Source organism: Gymnoscopelus microlampas (genome assembly GCF_963454915.1).
Source record: "Gymnoscopelus microlampas genome assembly, chromosome: 4".
NCBI lineage: Eukaryota > Metazoa > Chordata > Actinopteri > Myctophiformes > Myctophidae > Gymnoscopelus > Gymnoscopelus microlampas.
This window is the reverse complement of record NC_139941.1, coordinates 58,751,093-58,771,725: the sequence shown is the minus strand read 5'-3', so window position 1 is coordinate 58,771,725 and position 20,633 is coordinate 58,751,093.

Sequence of the window (20,633 nt, the reverse complement as noted above, 5' to 3'; positions counted from 1 at the left end):
AGCACCACCATCCACTTTTAATTCGTTGATGGCAGTCTGGACTTCGACTGGTGAGATTTTCCTAAAGGCAAACGTGCTAGGACAAAATGGACCATTACTAAAGGAACCAGGGGTGAGATATGAATCATTTACTAGAGTAGAGCAGACAGTGGAAAAGTGCTGACTGAAAGCCTGGGCAATCGATAATGAGTCATGTAGTATTGTGTTATCACTTCTTATTTGATTGATTTGGTGCTTATCTGATGTATTCATAACTGTTTTCATTGTTTTCCAAAATTGCTTAGGGTTCTTAAAATCACTAGTAAGACATTCTTTATAATAAATAGCTTTTGCATCTCTGGTTTTCGTTTTGCTTTTATTTCTAAGTTGCCTATATACTTCCCAGTCAGCACCTTCCCTTGTTCGCCGAAATGTTGCCCATGCTTTGTCCCTCTGCCTAAAGAGATGTAGGAGTTCAGGACTGACCCAAGGGAGATGTTGGCCCTTAACTTTTTTACCATTTTCCATGGTGCATGTTTGTCAACAACCTCCATAAATTCTGTGCAGAAAAAATCCCAGGCATTTTGAACATTAGGTATAAGTTGGTATCTATCCCAGTTAATAGCCATCAAATCATTAATAAATAAATTTAAATTATTTTTTTTGTATTGTCTGATTTTTATTAATCTTGGGGGTGATTTAGGTAATTTAATTTTCCATACACCGTATATCACAGAGTGGTCACTAAAACAATCCGATAAAACACCTGACTTCAAAATTCTATTTGGATGTGAAACAAGTATCCAGTCAAGCAGTGTCTGTGTCGTAGGTGTAATTCGGGTAGGTTCAGTAATTAGTTGAGTAAGATTTATATTATTAAACATATGTTTTACGTTGGAACATGCTCTATCTGCCCAATTTTTATTATAGTCACCTAATAATAGAACTTCATTTCTAAAGGGAATGGAATTGATAGTAGAGATCATACAGTTGAATGACTCTGCAGGTGCAGAGGGTGGCCTATATATGCTTCCAATAGTTATATATTTATTTTCATGAAAGTGTATCTTAACAAAAATACCTTCAAAATGTAGAGGCTCCACTGTGGCTGTGGTTAGCTCACTTACAAGATCAGTTGAAACATATATAGCCACACCTCCTCCGCCCTTGGTGCGCCTGTCAGATCTATAAAGAGCATAGTTAGTGATTTTAACTATATTATCTGGGATGTCACAGGAAAGCCATGTTTCAGAGAGTGTAATAATGTTAGGTTTATATAGAGCAACCCATGTCCTAAGTGAGTCTATTTTAGGCACTAGACTCCGAATATTAACATGAATAATTTTTAATCCTTTGGTATCATCCATTATAAATAAAAACAGTTGTCTTGTCACTGTTTAAGCATAGGTTTGTTAGTAGCTGGATCCAAGAACATAATACAGGTTTGCAGTGATTACAAGGTTCACATATTATACAACAAACAAACAAAAAACACAAACACAAAACACAAACAACCACATCAGCCACGGACCCTACAGCCCAGGGCATCCCTGTGAGTGAACAAAACTATGTAGGTAAATAACACCTATCAACTCAAAGACTCATCTGCATTAATATGAAAGAGAAAAAACTAAGAAAAAAAAAAGAAACAAAGCTCCAAAAAGTATATATGCATTTTGCATGCAGCATTTAGCAATGACCACAAGATGGGACATTGAGATCTGTTTGTCAAAAAATCAAGGATCCAGCCTACCAGACATGGGTCTACACTGAAGGTGTTCGTTAATTTCTCAACCAGAACATGGGGCTGGATCGTGTTGAATGCAGAGGAGAAATCAACAAAGAGCAACCTGGTATGCTTTTTACTACCCTCGAGATGCTTGAGAACCAGGTTGAGAAGAGTGGCAGTTGCGTCCTGGACGCCTCTGCCTTCCCTGTATGCGAACTGAAACGGGTCGAGAAGGCTCTCAGTTTTGGCCACACCTGGAACTCGCTGCTCTTCAGGTGGTGGTCTTGTGCCATGATTGCCTACACGAGACAGTGCATGTATTACAGAGCGAGCACGTTGCGGAGCTGACCCATCCACTGGTGGATCTACCCTCGGACAAGCAGGTGACTCACTCTTGCTACCAGGGGGGCATCTGTACTGGCAAACCTTTGTTAGTTCTGCACACTTCTGCTTTAGCTGTGCAGAGATGTCATTCTTCTTGGTGAGCGTTTCAGCAGTCTCTTCGCCTGGTTTCTTTTCATTGCTCTCTGGCTGCATGTACATGACATTTGTTCGATGGACTCCTGTAGAGTCACCTGTCATAGTGTCAATCTTGAAGTCGTCATTGTCGATGATCACGATAGCTGGCTTGCTGTCTGCGATCTCATGTGGGCAGGTTGCTAATGCCTCCACATCCATCAGAGCCCAATGGTCATAGAGGAGCAGTGTATCTCCATAGCTGATGCAGACACCGCTCTTGTGCAGAGTGTCTACCAGATCTTTACTCCTTGTCATGCCATGGACATTTACTCCCAGGTTGATAGCAGAGCTCGGCAGCGTGCTCGCTCTGTGATGCACTGTCTCGTGTAGACAATCATGGTACAAGACCACCACCCGAAGAGCAGCGAGTTCCAGGGGGGAAGAGCAGCGAGTTCCAGCTATGGCCGCCCGCTGAATGGTTAGTGAGCCCGCCTAGGGAGCCAGAGGCTCTGGTTGCCCCAGGTTCGATTCCTGGCCATGTCAGCATATGTGTCGATGAAATGAAATTTGTTCCTGAGCAAGACTCTTAACCCCTAATTGCTCACAGGTTCTCATTGGAAACAAGACCGCAAGGACTTTCATGAACAACCTGTTAAAAGGAATTATACAGTGGTGCCCAGTCCTGCTGTCATCCACCACCCAACAAGAGCAAGCCTTATTACCACACAACATACAATTAACCTTCAAGCAAGTCAGTGGTGAATGACATAATGGTGAAACATGTGGAGGCCATGCGGCAGAAGAATATTCCATTCTCCTTTCTTGTTGGTGACCTGCCCACCTACAAGACGCTCACTGAGCTCAAGGCGGAGAATCCAGAAATGTTGGAATGAATGACATCCTCCCAATCCTCGTACCTTTCCACCAGCTGATGTCCTACATCTATGCCATCTACAAGCGATTCAAGGGCTCTGGAATTGCAGACACTCTGGTTACAGCAGGGGTAGTAGTGGAGGGGTTGGTAGACCAAGCACTACGAGGAAAGAACTACAGATGGGGCGTGCGGTGCATACTGCTCTAGACAGAGGTTCTTATCCAAAATCACTTGTCCAAGATTCTTGAGTACAAAGAACAACGACTGAAAACCTCACATGACAAAGGTCTACAGACCAACAAGAACACAATGCAAACACAGGGCTTAAATAGACAGGGATTAACAGGACACAGGCAAACTGCAAACTCATCAGACAATCAACACTGGGATAGGCTGGGGAACTAGGAGGACACAAGTGGAAACACTGACAAAATTACAAGGCTGGTTAAGCCAGGTAAAAGTAACTAGACAGGAAACACCGGGATCAATAATACAAAATAAGGGTGACAAATGAGTTGACCTTTAAATTCACCTCAAGCAACTAACCTTTCTAGCTTTGCATACAGAATACTATTTTATGTTAGGCTATACTGCACAATTACTTTTTGCTTCATTATGAAAATGTGATGGGATGAACTGGACACCATATTCTCAGTAGCCTACCCTATTTAATGGGAAACTGCAAATCAGCAACTGCTGTTTACACACAAACATTGACTTTATTGACCTCAGAGATTACTTCTGTGTACTTATACTGTATATTATTCAACTCATCATGAGCAGAGCTTTCATTTGAGCCTAATATGAAGGCTCTGTGACGATTTTGAAAAAAAATCCCTTTTGGAGCTCATAATTGGCAGCCATCTTGCATTTGAAGGTCGACAATAGGTCAAATCATTATATAAACACCATATATGTATTCCTTGACCAAAATAAGCTCTGAAACCATGTATTGTGCATCATTGTAGGTCAAACCATTAAAAAGTTCATTTTCACGGCAGCCATTTTGGATTTTGGTCTCCCACAAATTTTCCCCGCCGTTTTAAAAAAGACACCCCGGCTAAATTTGTTTAATAACCCTCCTAGATGACAAATCCATTGAGAAACGGACCTTCGCTCTCCACGGTCACGGAAGTGCCATAAATGACCCAACTAATAGTGCAGTGGTTCTCAAACTTTTTCATGTCAAGGACCACCAAAATGATATGTATTTGGCCAGGGACCCCATCTCAAATATTTTGTTCCAGGGACCCCCGTGAAGCAAAGATTGAGTTACAAATGTTCGTTTTAAAAATATAAATATATTCAAAGGTTTGCACAAATGTTCACGTTTTTTTCTAAAATAGCAGGTCTCATGAGCTTGTATATCTGCTATTTTTTTTTTTTTCTATTTTTGAATTGCCAAAGTATAAAAGGTTAAAATGATTGTGATGCTATATCAACACATTTTGCTGGGGACCCCCTGGAACCCCCCCCCCCCCCAAGGACCCCAGGGGAACCACTGGCCACTTTGAGAACCAATGCCCTAGCCTACTGTTTCCCACTTCAGCCCTATATACATTTCGGTCATTTGAAAATAGCAGATCTACAAGCTCACAATGCGTTGCAATGCGGCGCATTGTGAGCTTGTAGATCGCTGAGTACTTTTCCCACCTCAGCAAACCTCTATGATCATGTGGGGCACAGCATCACAGCCTCTAGCCGGGCTTACCACATCTTGGCCCTATAAGGGTCTGTGTGTGTGTGTGTGTGTGTGTGTGTGTGTGTGTGTGTGTGTGTGTGTGTGTGTGTGTGTGTGTGTGCGCGCGCGCGTGCGTGCGTGCGATAGCGTGTGTGTGTGTGTGTGTGCGTGTGAGAGCGTTGTCATGGTTGGGCTAAGATATGGCCTTGTCATTCCGCGGCCTTTGTTGACCCCGCGGCAGCTGGGTGACCTTGCCAAGCAACGCGCTCTGCTGAAGAAGAGGAACAAGCGCGGGGGGGCGTCAACGTAGGCGTTGGAACGCCAATCAACTCACTGTTGCTGTGGACACTAACTCTGCTCCTTGATGCCAGCCGTCACACCACAGCCACAACTTCCTCTTTCGCAATGACTTGCTAAAAACTGTACTTTTCGCTCACATGACCTAAATGGCCATGGCAACAGCTGAAATGTTTTAACTGGTAGAAGGAAAAACCATATTAGGTTTTTCCTATTGAAATAATCTAACCAGCACCATAGAAGGTTTAGCTACTGAAATGATCTAACCCGGAGGGAGGCGATCCCATATTTGGTGTGTCGGATGGAGCCAAAATTGTATAAATACTGCTGTATATCTCTGTTCGGGGGGGGTTTGGTAGAGAAGCTTTTGTGAGGTGTCACTTGTTTGTGCCTTTTACGGGGCGACGGACATAGCCTTGCGCGGAACTTCTCCCATTTTTAGCTCTCTCTGATTAGTTCCTTTTGGCGGCCACACTGCAACGAGGTTGCGGGGAGCGATAGTGAATTCTGCTGTATTCAACTGGGACCTTGGCATTGCCCATAATCTGGTTGAATAAACAGAGAATTTTGTCAGCTCCTAGCATTACCGATTGCTTGGACGCCTAATCTTAGGTAGCCTTTAGTTCGCAGGAATTGAGGAATATTATCCAGATTTAACATTCAAACAAGAATTCATGGCATTGCCCGTATCTTGGTTGAATTAAGTTGAATTTGGGGATATTTTTCTGCCTGTGCCAGGCACCTTAGATTTAGGAAATGAGGAGATAGAGCTTAGGGGTCTGTTGTCTGTCTTATCAGAAATTCTGCCTTTTCATACATATATTTGTATTATTGCTAAAAGCCTGTATTAGCTTGAGTGTTAAATAAAAACCCTTTTCTATGAGAGAAGTTTTAAGAGGATTTCTTCATACGAGCCGTTTTGATCTTATCAGCGGACACTTGGGTGAGTGAGAAAATATGCAACAGAAGCCACTATAAATAGAAATAGGCATTTCAGAGTGTGTTTCCAGTGCTGAGAGGTAAATAGTTTCACAGCTACAATTGGTCTGAGAACTTCTCGGCGCGGGGCACGCGCTATCTGGGGTGCAACGGCACTGCTGTACTTATGGGGTTTAAATTCATAGGGTTTATAGGTTTTGCTGAAACTAACGAGGGTAGTAGAAATTAGGAGTGTTTCAATTTCTTCTATTTTCGTCAGGCCATAACATGGCGCCCGAACAGGGACATGAGATTGACTGCTCATGTTAAACTGAACGCTGGACTTATATTAATAGACATCAGAGAGACCGCTGATGTTAAAAGTTAATTTTGTCCAAAATAGTAGTGTACACTAATACTTGGAGTTAGACATTTGGAGAGACCGCCAAATGCCATAACTATTAAGACTCTGAATGAGTCTAGTTGAACCAGTGATTCCAGTTCTAAATTATTTTCCGTGAAATTTTGTTAGATGTAGAACGCCCACACGTTTCACATCTTTGAGTTAAATTTTCACAACTTCTCCCGTGAGGCCTTCCTATACTCACGTAAAAATTGTTTCCTGATCCGCGAGAGATCTCTCTATATTTGTAATGTAACGCAGAATGAGATCTACAAAACGCTCGTAAAAGCGGGGCAAAAAGCTATTGCCAGTTTTAAACCGTGAAGGACGAGAATAGAGAAACCGGATTCAAATAGGATAGAAACCTGTTTAAAATTATTGTCGCCAAAGATATAGATATTTGATTATAATTTAAAACAAATTCGAATTATTATCTTATCCCATAAAACATTTTTGATCAAAAGGTTTTGTTTTGCGAAATTCTAATTACAATAAGTTTGGATTTTACAAATAAGAATAAATCTACAATAATTCTGTTTGCTTATATTTGGATAAAAAATAAGTTGCCCATCATAAATGGCTGATCTTGTCCCAGACCCGGATGACTCCTTTAGTGGAGTTTCTGAGGGCGCCCAGTCAGTTTTTCAAGGTCACGAGGGCTTCGAGGAAGACGCCGTGATTGTTGAGGACCTTGCTGAGGCAGAGGTTGACGAGAACTGGCCAGGCGGTCATATTCACAATGACCCGCCGGCATATGATGAGGTACCCCCCGAAATTATGGATGAAGATCCTTGTCCGGTCCGCCCCAAGGAGGAACCCACTCGTGCGCATGATAGGCGGGCAAATGACGGCAGTGGCTCTTATGAACAGCTCTTTCGACCTGTCCAGCCCGCCCCATGCTCTGCCCCGGTGGAACGCCATGACCGCATAGCTAGGATTGAGCAGGAACGGCAGGTCCACCGGATGCGCGCTGAGGCCCAACGGGTTCACAAAGAAAATAGGTCCCACTGTTATGAGCTGAGCAGGCACCGTGATCCAATAATTGTAGCGCTTCCGCCTAAGGGCCTGGGTTCCCAAAAGGATATTTATGTTCCGGGGACCAGATTAGTTGGTCTCCAGGGACGAGTAGAGGCTGTTCCTGGACCTCTGATCACGTGCCATGGTGCAGACCTTCGGGAATGCCCTGCACATGAGGCGGAGGTACGGAGACACGGCGGTCCCAGTCTTATCCAAGCCCGTAGAAAAGCCATGAGGGGCAGAGTTCTGTGTGATGGACAACGGTTAGAGACCATACCAGGTGATCTCACCGATTTTTCACGTATTGTGCATCTGTGCTTGTCCTCCAGAACTATGTCTGACACTGACCCACCGATATCTGAGTTGGCTGAAAGACTTAAGACAGCTGTGAAACGTGAAGCTTTAAGTTTGACTTCAAATGGGGAACAAACTTTGGTGCTAAGGGCGCGTTTCCAAAATCAGCGCTATCAGGGGTTGTCCCTCAAATACATGCTCAAGGCAGTTGCATTAGCGCTGCATGACATGCCTAATTTGGGAGAAGACACCAATCTGATTGTACTGGTTGATAAGGGCAGGGCGGAGGACCAGCTCCTAAGGGCATTAAAAGCCATTCAAACCAATGGCTCGCCCGAGGGGAGGGAACCTAGCCCAAGCCCGGGAAAACGCGAAGCCCGGAAGCCTAGAGATCGGAGAGAGGTGAGGAGGGCATTGACCCCTCATCCCTCGCCAGAATCCAGATCTCGGCGCCAGTGGCCAGCACCAGATCCCGCTGTGGAACGCTGTCTTAGGTTTGACGATCATTCTCCCGTGCGAGGTGAGGTAGAAGGAGAACATAATTCTCCTCCCCCCATCGCTCCGGTAAAGAGAAAGACAGCCGCTGGCCAAAATGCCAGATCCCAAACTCAGAACATTAGAATGGTGGATGTCAAGCGTCTCCCTTTTGAGCCGGGAGCAACACAATATACCAAGGACACGGGTCTCAGCTGGTCCCCTCATGTTATTGGAGCAACCCAGAAACCAGACTGGGAACACCCTAGAGTGGCAGCGGTGGCCTAGTGGTTAGAGGGGCGGCCTTGATACCGGAAGGTCCCTAGTTCGATTCCCCAATTCATCACATCAATCATGAATCACCGCTGAATAGCCCTTGAGCAAGGCTTCCATGCAGGGTCCGGCTGGAAACAAGCTTTGTGCTTAGTCCGACACCCTGGGTAAACAACAAACTTAGCTTAGCTTTAGAGAGGGCCAGGATCAACTCATTGCGGACTGGTACCCGGTCACCCCAAGAGAAGCTTACGATATTGAGTCCGCGCCTACAGCGCAGGCGATCCTGAGTTTACCCCGAGTGCCCGCTCCTTGGAAGTGTGCCTATATGACCGCGGGTTATGACCTGTTGAGGGAAAGGGCTGTTGAGCGTGATCGAGCGGTAAGGAGAGTTACAGGGTCTGTACCGGGATTGGCGGATGGGACTGGCCACCCCATTCGGAATCCTAGTCCAACCTTTGGTACTCCCATGAGATCTTCGACTCCAAGGACCCGCATGGATGTGATGGAGGCTAGGAATCAACCTAGCCCGTCCGGTCCGGTGGGTTTGGAGTCTAGGTCCCATTACATGCTACGATCCGCGTCGACGGTTTTCCCTCCAGTGCCCGAGTACATAAATACTGCCATGAGCACACTTCAGCCTACAGATTTTAGAGAGCTGGAAGCATATCTGCCCATTAGAAGTCCAAATGAAACCATTACAGATTATGTCACCAGGTGTGCAACAAAATTGACAAAATCTATGCTCGACTCTCAGGTCGCAGCAGCCTATTTTAACATCAAACTAGACGCAGCAATTCCTGAGGGATTCACCCCATGGAGTGTCTTGAGTCTATGGGCGGCGTCACCGGGTGAGAACCGAGCAGAATTGGTAAGAAATGAAATCGTTCACAAAATAAGGAAGGAACAAATGCCACTGTCACAAGCCATGACCCTAATGGAGCAGCAGTGCCCAGGGGACATTATGACTCAGGAACAACTCCTGTTGTCCATCCCTGGTGGGTCGCACTTAGCGGCTAGCTGGAACCTCCTGGGCCCCATTGAACGGCGAAATGCTACCATAAACTATGACCGTCTTGCCCGAATCATTGCGAAGAAAAAACAAACAGAGCGCGGTGAAGCCCAAGAACCTCAGGAACAAAAAATAAAGCAGTCAAAGGCCCGTCCTGAGCAAGACAGGGAGGAAGGCGAGGTTAAAAATAAACCTAGCCGCCCCCAGACTCGCTCACCGACGGGAAACTCCAAAGGCTCCTTCGGGGACCAAAAACACCCCAAACAGGCTCACAAGGGGAAGATGGAGGGCCAACAGAGGCCCCCGCCCCGGCCAAAAGAGAAAGCCGATCCTTACCCTTTCATAAACAAAGAGGAATACAGCCGGTTAGGACCGGAGCAGAGACAAGAGATGTACCAAAAACAACAGGAGTGGAAACAGAGAAACCAGAGCCAGCAGCAGAATTAGAACGGCCAATATTAACCCTATTAGCAAATAAAACCATTGAGCAGGACGGGGAGTTGAAGGCCATGCTCGGTGGTGAACTATATGTTGTTGATACTGGACCTCCGACACGGAATTAGAGCACCTATCGGTCCTTGAGGAAATCTTGTTAAGACTTGCTCACTCAGGATTGAAAGTGAGCTTGAAAAAGTGCGAGATGGGACAGTATGGACTAACATTTCTTGGTTTTGATATCACCCCAGAGGGGAAGACTGTCCCTAGAGAATATTTAGATGGTATTGCTGCTAGCTCGCCCCCGGGAACTCTAGGGGAGTTAGCGTCCTTTTTAGGGAAAGGGGAAGAGGTTTCTAATCACACTCCTGGTTATGCACTCTGTTCGGCTCCCCTACATAAATGGAAAGGTTGGTTCCTCAAAAAGGGTTGTACTGAGGCTTTCTCTATGCCCACTGAAATGGTGGAAGCCTGGCACGAGTTGAGAAGGGTTGTGCTGACTGCTAAGCATAAAAAAAATAATAATAATAATAATAAAAAAAAAAAAAAAACGTGCTTGTTCCTGTCAAAAGCTTATTTGGACACCGACCTCAAGTACGGCGAGGAAGAGAGGGCGTTAGCACTCCTTTTCCCCCACTCCCCGCTCTTAAGATCATGAATATGGGCATTTATCCTGAAATGGGCAAATAAGGTGGTAAGGTCCCGTTCAGGTTACATAAAGGGTTCGGCCCAGACGTCAGAAGTGTGTTCGATTCAGGAATAAACCAAATGCAAAGCCTTGATGATAGTTACAGACAGTGACTATTGTTTCAGAGGTGGAAATAAGGAGCTAGATGTATGGGATGGTCGGGGCTATATCAATGTCAAGGGTCAAGAGTTGGCTCAGGGCAATCTTTGGCGACTCATTTTATTTTAAAATTCAGCCCAATACTGAGGATGACACATTCACTGCAAATGGCAACTGTGAGGTGGATGCGTTGGCTCAGGATCGGTCTGACAGGTTTAAGATACAGCATGTTGCGGTATTGACTCCTGCCGAGTGGCAGGAGGAAGGAGGGACCATAGCGGTTCCAGAGAGTGAGGAATGGAATCTCCTTACTCAGGTCCACACAGGACTAGGGCATGTGGGTGCCCGGCGTGTAAAAATATTTCTTGATGAGAATAATATCAGAACAAAGTCTCCCATTAAAACAGTCCCAAAAGATCAGAAAGGCTTGCGAGAGGTGCGCGGCTGCGGGAGGTTTTAAGAAAACCCGTACGGTAGACCGGGTTATTGTTTGCGAAGAAATAGGTAAACATTTCAGTGCAGATATAGCCGGACCGTTGTGCGAGAGAACTAAGGCAGGTAACAGGTATTTTCTGGTAACGACAGACAACAGATCTAGTTGGAGACAAGGACCGGACGTCCATAAAGGGAGTGGTTTGTATGCGACCATCGGTCGAGGATCTGGGTCCACTGCCGGGAGCAATTCTCAGGACCAGGGTGACTATAGTTGAACCTGCACGGGTCAGATCCTCGGCTTTGGCGTGGTTTGCAAAACTGCGGTCTGGGGCTCCATTTGTTTATTTATAGTTAAAATAATGTCGGTCCTGTCTCTGGTCTGCAGGTGACGAGAGAGGGATGGAGCCGGAGGTGACGGAGGTTAGCGTCCTAGAGGATGCCCTCACCCCGGTTTCGGCGTCACCTGATACTAAGAGACTGAGTTGGAAGCACAAGGTTCGAAAGAATACGGGTGCAATATTTAGTTGCATGCCGTTAGCTTTCCTGACCTGATCGTTGTTTTTGTGGTCTAAAACAAATAGACAAAAATGACCTAAAAACAGCGTGTGATTTATTCTGTGCAATTAATGCTACCGGCTTTCAGCTAAATGGTTCCGATTGTGACTCAAATTGGTGGACTGTTTCCCAACTTAGATTTTGGGATAACATGGCATACAATTGGAAGACACACCGTACCATGTTAAATGAAACTCACTTGATTCAGTTGTTCTCCTACTGGGAAAAGGCACCGACACGAAATGTGACGTGTGCTCGGTTCATCACACGAAACAAGTGGATGATTCCCAGTGGGAGTGATTATGCTGACTGGACAAAGTGGACATGGATAGCAAATTGCACTTTTAGGCAGAGTAGGGGGATCTGGGTTACGGGGGAAATGGACCTAGTGAGTCGAGAGTCTGAGTGGCAAAATTATACAGCCGCACGAGACTTGACGACCTTTGAGTTCTATCCCCGAAATCCAGACGGACACCGTTTGCAATTAGTAAATTTTTAATTTGGTGCCAATGTAAATTTTGATCCGGAACCGGTAGAGAAAATGCAGGTGCCCGAGAGGTTCCACCATAAAATAATGGCAGGAGAAATGACGTAAAATTTGTGTTCTGTGGACCCAGGTGAGGGCAAGGTTGAATGTCACCGGCCTTATACCACTGATAAATGGTTTAACTGGAGGTTGTTCAAAACCTCTATTGATTATCATCTGTCCAGTTACCCACCTGGGTTGCCATGGTTGAAAATGTTAAATTTGCCCTTGATTTTAATAGGCCTGTTTATACTGCTGGGTCTCTTACAAACAGCAGGTTTACTGGGGACATTGTTAAAAGGGTTGCAACACATATTCAGGGGTTTAGGGAAGTTGCTATGTTGCACTCTCCGAGAGTAAGAAGAAAAAAAATAAAGAAGTAACTAAAGAGGGCGAGTTTGCCTGTGAGGTGTGATGCTGTACCATGTATATATATATATACATGGGGCAGCATCATTAAGAGACCCTTCAAGCAAATTACTGCACTTGGTGGTGACTGATAGAAGAATCATAGGCGACCATGAACGGTGACCACTCAACCACATTTGACTATGACACAGCTGCGATGACCCAAGACACGGGGAATGCGCTGGTGAGTGTGGTTTCCTGTTCAAAGAGAGCTTTCGAGTGCTATTCTGGTAGACTCATTGTGTGGCACGGTAACTATTGCCTGTGCCCTGATGAGTTAATCATTATGGCCTTAATACTGTTTACAGTAGTTCTGCCTAAGAAACGATGCGATCGTGTACACTTTGGGCTATTGCTATTTCTGGGGTGTTGTTTGACAATCCTCAGAATGATAATGTGTGAACGATCGCTCGGTCTGGGGCTTATTTGGGTTGGTATGGGAAGTCTAGACACCCATCTTAAATGGTGGACACCAACTTTGTATGTCATAGCCCTGTGCATGCTGGTGGGACAAATGGTGCATGTATATTTCCATTGTGTTGCCTGGCTGCTGGCTATGATGGTGGGCGAGGCCCTGCTTATGGATGCACTACTGGCTTACCTAGCCGTGCTGGTGTTATCTCTAAGACCGGGGCCTCGTAAGAGGGAAATGGTGCGGGCCACTGTCGTATATTGGTTAATAACAGCACTAATGATATTACTCAAGATTCTGAGCCTTTTTGATCTGATTTCTGCTCTTATCCCCCTGCTAACAGAGGGCTTAGTTTTAGCCTTTTTAAAAGGGAGGCAGACCAGGGTCGGAAAGGTGATCATGTGCAGCCATGACAGGATGGTGGCCCGGGACCAAGCTCATGGATAATAAAAATTAAAAGAATTATGATATACATATAAACTATATATGTATCAAAAAAAAAAAAAAAAAAAAAAACATTATACGGTAATAGAATAAAATAGATTATCATTTGTTTCCTGTTACAGGGTCCAGCAGTTCGGGAGTTAACTCTTTTGACTCCGGACTCAGACTCAGTCATTTGGGTCATGTCAAGTCCAAACCCAAGTCCAAACCCAAGTCCAAACCCAAGTCCTAACCCGAATCCTGGCTAACATTCAATTGAGGAAGATATTGTAAGCAGGAGGACCCCAAGTCCGGTCCCGGCTGAACCCATGATTTTATATACCCCTGATGGGGGTTCCCTTTCCGAAAGTCAGTTGAAAGAGGGCCCGCAGGTATGGCTGAAAGCAGCTTGGGGGAGTGTAGGTGAAATTCCCCCAGGGTCTGTGATGTTCCATCCCAAGGGTCATGAGGTGAATGGATAGCGGGCTCACCCTTGTGGGCACAACATTCATACAAACCCCGCTTTCGGGACGATGGTGAGTGGGACATGCCACAGGGAGCTGCACCTGTCACTGTCGTGATTTATGACCATCCAGAAGGGCCCTGGTGCATGCTGTGGTGTACTCCCCAGGATCAGGAAGCTGAGATGATGTGCTTGGTGGCCCTGACTCCTCGCCTGGAAACCCAGTTCCATGTGAGGAAGCTTTGTGAAGTTACCTTCCTGGGGCATCCGGAGGGGCCTGACTACAACGTGGAGAGGTCCAGGGACGGGGCCGAGGTTCTGCCAAGGCCAAGAGAGGGTGTCATGGTTGGGCTAAGATATGGCCTTGTCATTCCGCGGCCTTTGTTGACCCCGCGGCAGCTGGGTGACCTTGCCAAGCAACGCGCTCTGCTGAAGAAGAGGAACAAGCGCGGGGGGGCGTCAACGTAGGCGTTGGAACGCCAATCAACTCACTGTTGCTGTGGACACTAACTCTGCTCCTTGATGCCAGCCGTCACACCACAGCCACAACTTCCTCTTTCGCAATGACTTGCTAAAAACTGTACTTTTCGCTCACATGACCTAAATGGCCATGGCAACAGCTGAAATGTTTTAACTGGTAGAAGGAAAAACCATATTAGGTTTTTCCTATTGAAATAATCTAACCAGCACCATAGAAGGTTTAGCTACTGAAATGATCTAACCCGGAGGGAGGCGATCCCATATTTGGTGTGTCGGATGGAGCCAAAATTGTATAAATACTGCTGTATATCTCTGTTCGGGGGGGGTTTGGTAGAGAAGCTTTTGTGAGGTGTCACTTGTTTGTGCCTTTTACGGGGCGACGGACATAGCCTTGCGCGGAACTTCTCCCATTTTTAGCTCTCTCTGATTAGTTCCTTTTGGCGGCCACACTGCAACGAGGTTGCGGGGAGCGATAGTGAATTCTGCTGTATTCAACTGGGACCTTGGCATTGCCCATAATCTGGTTGAATAAACAGAGAATTTTGTCAGCTCCTAGCATTACCGATTGCTTGGACGCCTAATCTTAGGTAGCCTTTAGTTCGCAGGAATTGAGGAATATTATCCAGATTTAACATTCAAACAAGAATTCATGGCATTGCCCGTATCTTGGTTGAATTAAGTTGAATTTGGGGATATTTTTCTGCCTGTGCCAGGCACCTTAGATTTAGGAAATGAGGAGATAGAGCTTAGGGGTCTGTTGTCTGTCTTATCAGAAATTCTGCCTTTTCATACATATATTTGTATTATTGCTAAAAGCCTGTATTAGCTTGAGTGTTAAATAAAAACCCTTTTCTATGAGAGAAGTTTTAAGAGGATTTCTTCATACGAGCCGTTTTGATCTTATCAGCGGACACTTGGGTGAGTGAGAAAATATGCAACAGAAGCCACTATAAATAGAAATAGGCATTTCAGAGTGTGTTTCCAGTGCTGAGAGGTAAATAGTTTCACAGCTACAATTGGTCTGAGAACTTCTCGGCGCGGGGCACGCGCTATCTGGGGTGCAACGGCACTGCTGTACTTATGGGGTTTAAATTCATAGGGTTTATAGGTTTTGCTGAAACTAACGAGGGTAGTAGAAATTAGGAGTGTTTCAATTTCTTCTATTTTCGTCAGGCCATAACAGCGTGTGTGTGTGTGTGTGTGTGTGTGTGTGTGCGTGCGTATGTGTACGTGTGTCTGCGCGCGCGTGTGTGTGTGTGTGTGTGTGTGTGTGTGTGTGTGTGTGTGTGTGTGTGTGTGTGTGTGTGTGTGTGGTGGGGGGTTGCATGCCAATGTCTTCCTCTCTGACTTTCCGTTTCTCTCTCTCTCTCTATTTCTCTTCCTGTCCTTTAACCACATTCTCTCTATTGTCAGCACATTCTGCAGAGCATGATGCAACATGTCTCTGTATGAGTGAGTGACAATAAAACCATCTTGAATTTGTCTAAGTCGCTGTTGCCAAGTCTGCTTATTATAAGCGACTTTGGGCTTGTTTTTCTGTAAAGTTGCTTGTAAATATATGGTAGTTGCGGGTTTTGTCTTTATTGTTTCCGCCAGGCCGAAGGCATGGCGAGAGAGTATGTTTTACCCTCCGTCCGTCCGTGTGTGTGTGTGTGTCCGTCCGTGTGTCCGTCCTGTCCGTGTGTTACCACCAAATCTCCGGCACCGTTGGCCCGGTCGCTGCGAAACTGTGCACACACACTCCCTGGATCCCAATTCAGAACCTCTGCCTCAAATTTTTCACATGGGCCTGTTACAGCGCCACCAGGAGGCCAATTTGTGCAAAACCCATTTTTTCACATTACTCCTACAGTTTTTAACCAAACGTCATGCAAATCAATACACAGTATCTCATGTGATCAACCCTGATCTGTCCGATTTCCCATATTCCATCCTCATTGGTTAAGGTTGCCATCCAAAGTTTGCACGATTGGTCCGTTTTGAACAAACTGCTTCAAACCATGAACGCAGCTTGCAATTTCCGGGACATTTCACACGCACATTGCCACTAGGCCGAGGAAGAAATGCCACCCTTTTCACATTGGCCTGTTATAGCGCCACCAGCAGGTCTAATTTAGCAAAACACATTTTTGGAACAAAATGCCTCAAATCATGAATGCTGTGTCTGATTGCCGTGAAAGACCTAAGAATAAATGCCACCCTTTTCACATTGGCCTATTGTAGCGCCACCAGGAGGCCAGAATAACGTACCTGACCTGGCGGAGACCTGTGCTCCGAGGAGCACTTTTTCTAGTTGGTCTTGTTTCTAAAGTGTAGTTGTTTATTTGGGCTTGGTTCTTATATGTTGTTTAAACCAGTGGTTCCCAAATTAATTTGTAATTGTCCGTGTATCCACATCAGAAAACATTGTGTCCCAGGGAACCCCATACCAGATTCGTGCTGTTAAAATGTTTCAAAAATAGTATTATTTTTAAAAACTTTTTTCCCAAGATTTTTTGGAAAATAGCAGATCTACAAGCTCACAAGCTTGTAGATCTGCTATTGTCAAATATCCGATACATATTAGGTTTAAAGTGCTCATGTGTTTGTTGCTTCTTTTGGGCTTGTTTTCATAGACCTGCTTGCTTATTTCTCTTGCAAAATCTGGCAACACTGGTCTGAGTCTTTGTCCTCAGCCTGTTTAGTATTTGAACGACCGTCATAGATGAGGTAAACAGGTGAACGTGCGCACATAGCCACTCAGCTCAGTGGTATTTTGAGGTATTTTTTACCATTTTTACTTTACTGGAGTATTTCCAATTTTCAGTACCTTTACATCTACTCCACTACATCTCAGAGGCAAATATTGTACTTTTACTCCACTACAATTATTTGAGAACTTTAGTTACTAGTTACTTTGTAGATTTGTTTGATTATTATTACAAAACATACATTAACCACTTCAGCCCTATATGCATTTTAGGCCATTTGAAAATAGAAGATCTACAAGCTCACAATGCGTCGCACCGCGACGCATTGTGAGCTTGTAGATCGGCTATTTTCAAAAGATTTTATTACATTTTAGACGTAATATGATAACTTAAGAAACAGGACATTTTGCATAATGAGTACTTCTACTTTTGGTATTTCAAGTACTTTTTTTTACCAATACTTTTGTACTTTTTTTTATAAATTCCGTTGCGTGCATTTTTTATAACGGAATTTTAAGTTTCAGTATTGATGTTTTTACTTAAGTACAAAATGTGAGTAGGCCTACATTTTCCACAACTGCTCACATCTAATTTTTTTTGTAGTTTAGCAATTTTCAGTTCATTTTGATCATGTGGGATTTAAAGGAGCATTTCACCCCTGGAAGAAACTGCAATCACTCAATGGTAATAGTATTTGTAGTAGATAACAGTAGCACAATTTAAAATGTGCACCCTATGGCCAGAAAAATAATGAAATCTGTGTGTTTGACTAGGTTTTGACTGGACTGCTTATTACTACAATGACCATAATGCTTTTGGTGCACTGCCCCTCCTTGTGGCAGGGGAGGTTCGGTGTGGGTGGGATCTCCAACAACAACGTTGAAACAGCATGGCAGTGTTGCCATGTCTGCTTATTATAAGCGGCTTCTTTCTAAAATGTAGTTGATATTTGGGCTTGTTTCCAAATGTTTTGATTGTTGTTTAAACCAGTGGTTCTCAAACATGTTCATGTATTTTTCCACAGTCCCCCATCTGAAATTATAATTTGTGCCAGGGAGCCCCTAACAAATATGTGTGTGTCAAAAATATTCCACATTTTGCACTTTTTCCCCCTCAAGATTTATTTGTAAATAGCAGATCTACAAGCTCACAATGGGTCGCGAAGCGTTGTGAGCTTGTAGATCGGCAATTTTCAAATATATAATATCCCATGTCTAGGTAAAGTGCTCTTGGCCTAGTTATCTTCTTTTGGGTTTGTTTTCATAGACCTGGTTGCTTAATTCTCTCACAATATCTGGCAACACTGACTGAAGAACGGACACGTTCATCTAGTTACATATATGTCCAAGGATTCGTTAGTGATGTCATATCACTGACAAATCCTTGCTATCTTCATGCAGTTCTACTTCCGTGTCGCATAGTAGTGACATCACTGCCGAATCCTTGGTATTTTTATCCTAGCCTTTCGCGACGGTTTGTTTACCAGCGCTGCCACTACACGCTGTCTTTTTTTTTCACGCTTGCGCTTATGAAACACTACAAAGGATTATTATTTCATGTCAACATTCAAGTACAACTTGAATGTTGTGGGGCGGCAGTGGCTCAGGGGTAGAGTGGCCGGGTAGAGTGAACTGGAAAACCGCAAGGTTCCCAGTTCGATCCCGGGCTGGGGCGCTCCCCTTGAGTTAGTGTCGAAGTGTCCTTGAGCAAGACGCTGAACCCCTAATTGCTCCCGATGAGCAGGTTGGTGCCTTGCATGGTTTCCTCCGCCATCGGTGTATGAATGTGTGTGTGAATGGGTTAAATGGCACAATCAATGTAAAGCGCTTCGGATAGAAGCGCTATATAAATGCACCATTTACCATTTACCATTTACAACTATCAGAAGATAACTCAGGTAAAGTCTCACTCTGGAAGGGGGTTTGTCCGCTGGCCGCAGCTAATGGGAGTGACTGGCCGTGTTGGGACACCCCATTGGGGCGGTCTTTGGAGCTGGTCTGTGTGAGACACGTCGAGACAACATGTAGTGCGGAAAAGGAATGACATAACGTCTCGTGACGTAAATAACGTCACGAGAAGTTCGAAGATTACTAGATATCTCAAAACACAGATCATACACAAAAATAATAATAATTGAGTCCTAAACTTCATTACCATTGGGTCAGTTTCTTCCAGGGGTGAAATGTCCCTTTAAGCAGAACAGAACAGCCTCTAACTGGGCTTTTAATCTGTTAGTCTTGTAAATCTATTTATTTATTCAGCATTTTTGCATGCCTATCTCACCTCTCATCACTTTCATCCAGCTCTCTGGTGAGTCTCCACGGCCAGAGATGTGACACTTGTAGAATCCTTCATCAGACGTGTCAACATGGAGGATGGTCATCTGTCCTGTAGAGTGTGTGCTGATGAGGGATCCGTTTAGATAGAAATCAGCTGGGCGGTAAGAGGATGGTTTACCAGTCTTGTCTTTGTACAGGCAGCGGAACGTGGCTTTATCTCCCTCTGTCACAGGAAGTACAGGACTCTCCAGGATCACATCTATAGAACCAACATGTTGAGTTATGAACATCTATAGAACCAACATGTTGAGTTATGAACATCTATAGAACCAACATGTTGAGTTATGAACATCTATAGAACCAACATGTTGAGTTATGAACATCTATAGAACCAACATGTTTTATGAACATCTATAGAACCAACATGTTGAGTTATGAACATCTATAGAACCAACATGTTGAGTTATGAACATCTATAGAACCAACATGTTGAGTTATGAACATCTATAGAACCAACATGTTGAGTTATGAACATCTATAGAACCAACATGTTTTATGAACATCTATAGAACCAACATGTTGAGTTATGAACATCTATAGAACCAACATGTTGAGTTATGAACATCTATAGAACCAACATGTTGAGTTATGAACATCTATAGAACCACATTATGAACATGTGATAGTTGGAGGCTCTACAAGCTAACTGTAGTTGTCATTATCCAATCAAAATCATTCATGAGTATCTACTATCTATGTATCTGTATCTATCAGCATAGGGTGTAAAATATATAATAACAGAGGTACATATTCATAATTCCACCCACACAGCTGTCATTCAGTCATACAGTTTAATACAATGACTTCCAGTGTGATGTTAAGGTTATATTAGTGCCAGGATTTTGGTACCTTTTCTGTTTTCATTTTTCATTACTAAACAATGTGTTTTTAATGCACTGTTGGATGTATCCACAGAAATACAGCATTTTAATGCTTAAATATATACCAATTAAATAATTACATAAATACCTAAATTGATGATGCATAACAGTAATAATAATTTCAGGGTAAAATAACATTATATTTATTGCAGCCTGAGTGACTTTTTGGAACACAATACATTATTGTGTTGTCAATGTTGTCTTCAAATGGAGCCCAGCAGTGTGTGAGCATCTGTTATTTTTCTTTAGTACCATTTTTCACTCAGCACCTGATACAGGGTTCTAATCTACATTTATTGTATCCTTTTCATGGGTCAGTAATACCCATGGATCAATGGTGACGCTATAGGACTTACAGTATATATAGGAATATGTTTAATTACATTAAA